Source organism: Priapulus caudatus, unplaced genomic scaffold (assembly GCF_000485595.1).
Source record: "Priapulus caudatus unplaced genomic scaffold, Priapulus_caudatus-5.0.1 Scaffold1934, whole genome shotgun sequence".
NCBI classification, from domain to species: Eukaryota; Metazoa; Priapulida; class Priapulimorpha; order Priapulimorphida; family Priapulidae; genus Priapulus; species Priapulus caudatus.
In genome coordinates, this window is record NW_014578995.1 from 23187 (window position 1) to 26036 (window position 2850).

The window sequence follows — 2850 nt, forward strand, 5'->3', positions numbered from 1 at the left end:
AGAGAGAGAGAGAGAGAGAGAGAGAGAGAGAGAGAGAGAGAGAGAGAGAGACGAAGCTAACGTTTCTTTGACTCGAGGCGAACTTTTCGTCCTTATGGCAGATCTCAACGCGCTTTAAAAGAGGGGGGGGGATTCTAGTTGGGGTTCACATGCTTTCGGTGTCTGAATTCTAGTGTGGTTTAACATGCTTTACATTGGGGAGAAATCTGGCAAAGTTTATGCTTCTAACGTTTTAATTTGAGTGGTTTTAATATGCTTTATATGGGAAGAATTCTAGACAGGTTTACGTTTCTGACGTTTGAATTCTGGTGGGTTTAACATGCTTTAAATCGGGGGAATTCTGACGGGGGTTTGAATGCTTCTGGTGTGTAGATTCTGATGGTTTAAGATTCTTTAACGGGTGAGAATTCTGACGCATGAATTCTGGTTGATTTTAACCCGCTTTCCGCGTGAAAACGTGAGAATCGGCCGATAATTCCCAACCGTGAAAGCTTCAACCATGTGCTGCGTGATCTAATGCCTTCACCACGTGTCTGCCTCTACGATAGAGCATTGCGAATCTATCAACAACCCTAATCATCCACACACAATCTACATGAAGCTGCCTGCCAATCCATAAACCGTCAGCGCGTACAAGACAGGGGGGCGCGAAAACGTTCCCCGTCTATTTTCCCTTCCCCGAACTCAAGCTGTTTTGTAATTGTCGTTCGCTTTGCTCGCCGTATATCCCACGGCGACAAATAAAGCATCCACGCACGTCTATTGACCCGCGGTGTGCGTCTCGATCTCGCGCGCACGAGAGACCGAGTTGACATTTTCCCGCCGAGGTAACACACGCAGACGAGAGAGAGCTGCAAGGATCGAGCCGGCTCTATTAGATGCGGGCTGTGAGTAGAGCTGGCTGCACGCTGCGCTGCTCGCTAAACGGGAAGCTGGCGAGGAGAACAATCACCGCGGCATCACCGCCGCATCGACGCCGCTGCTTCCGATGGCGTCTGCGGGTGTTTGCCGCACATAGCCGCGCCACGGTCTAGACACGAGTGTGCGTGCGTGCGTGCGTGCGTGCGTGCGTGTGTGTATGTGTTGCATGTGTGCGTGCGTGTGTGCGCTAGTGCGTGTTTGTATGTGCGCGCGTGTGCGTGTCGTCTCTCTAGCCAGCGAAGCTGTGTGTCTGTATTAGCTGGGTATTATTTAGAACCTATGTTCTCTGCCATGATCCCGGTAAAGGGATAATATAGGGGATAGGCTAACGGGGATACGATAGCAATGCAGTTAGTACGTATACGATGAAAAGTGCCGAGGAAAGAGATGCGGTGAGGGTGTATATGGGATAAGACATTATATATATATATACACCTATATATATATATATATATATTGCGTGAGGATATATATCAAGGATAATAAGGGATCCGTTATTAGCTTAGGGGCCTACATATATATATATATATACACCTATATATATATATATACACACATATATATATATATAGTCGTCTGTGGAAAAGAAACGCGACGTGGTTTCTTCAAGCAGAACTGATTTAGGTTTCACGGTGTGCTTCCTAGAACTGTGATCCTAGAACAGAGCTTCGAGGTACGCAAAAATTTACATCGCGACATCACACGATGAGAGAGAAATATTGATTTCATCCGTGGGGCTTTTCTCTAGCCACACGAAAAACATGATATTGTGCACATTTTTCAGTGCAGATTTAAAATCGTTTCATATTCTGTCTACACAGAAGCACATTTTCCCCATCAGCATCGCTGTCGTCGTCGTCGTCGTCGTCGTCGTCGTCGTCGTTCGTCGTCGTCGTCGTCGTCGTCGTCGTCGTCGTCGTCGTCGTCGTTGTTGTTGTTATCGTCGTCGTCATCATTATCAGCATCAGCATCATCAGCATCATCATCATCATCATCATCATCAAAGCTATATTAAAATATCACAGATCAAACGCGTTCTAAACTGAGAAATAAATTAAAGATAAACTTGCATCACAATGTACAAGGTATACAACAATTTCTATATAGTTCGCACAACGCACACCTGATGGCGCTGCAGTGCGTCTGTTCGCACCTGGACGTATTCAGTAATTAGCAGCAGCAGAACCAACACGCACGCTGGGCATTTCGCACGCAGGCTGCTGATATCCAGTGATGCATGTTTGTCATATAGCAATTATTAAATACACTCGCACCCTGAATGTCGTCTATATAAGAATTCATTAGCAACATATCGAGAACGCAGACAAACAAACAACACACATACATACAACTTCAGACAACATTTGTTAGAATCATCTGGTCTTTGCACGGACACATACGGCTGACATGGACGCTAGTTCTTCGTCGATAGTTTGCTGATATCTTGCTTGACATTCTCTATGGCTTGCTCGCGCTGTAAGGAGAAAAACGACGGCAACAGGTTAGAATCATCACATCGCCGTACATCCAAGTAGAGGGGGAGAGGGAGGGGGAGGGTGAGGGGGAGGGGTAGAAGGGGAGGGGAAGAGGGGGAGAAGGGGGGACCCTCGTACCTTGCAGCAGACAGACTTCTTGTTATTAAACCAATATTACGACGTTATTGGTTTTTATTAAGCTTAATGAAGTAGCCGTCAAAAATCCACGTGCAATCTATCTGGAGTGCGATGCGCGCTGCACAGTATATCTATCTTACCGTCTTGGCTTCCTTTTCGATCTTCAGACCCATCACAGTCTTCAGCGTCTGCACGGACTCTGCCAATTTACGCACGCCAGACATCGCCTAGAACGATCGAAGAAAAACACATGCGTCACATTTCTCTCTCTCTCTCTCTCTCTCTCTCTCTCTCTCTCTCTCTCTCTCTCTCTCTC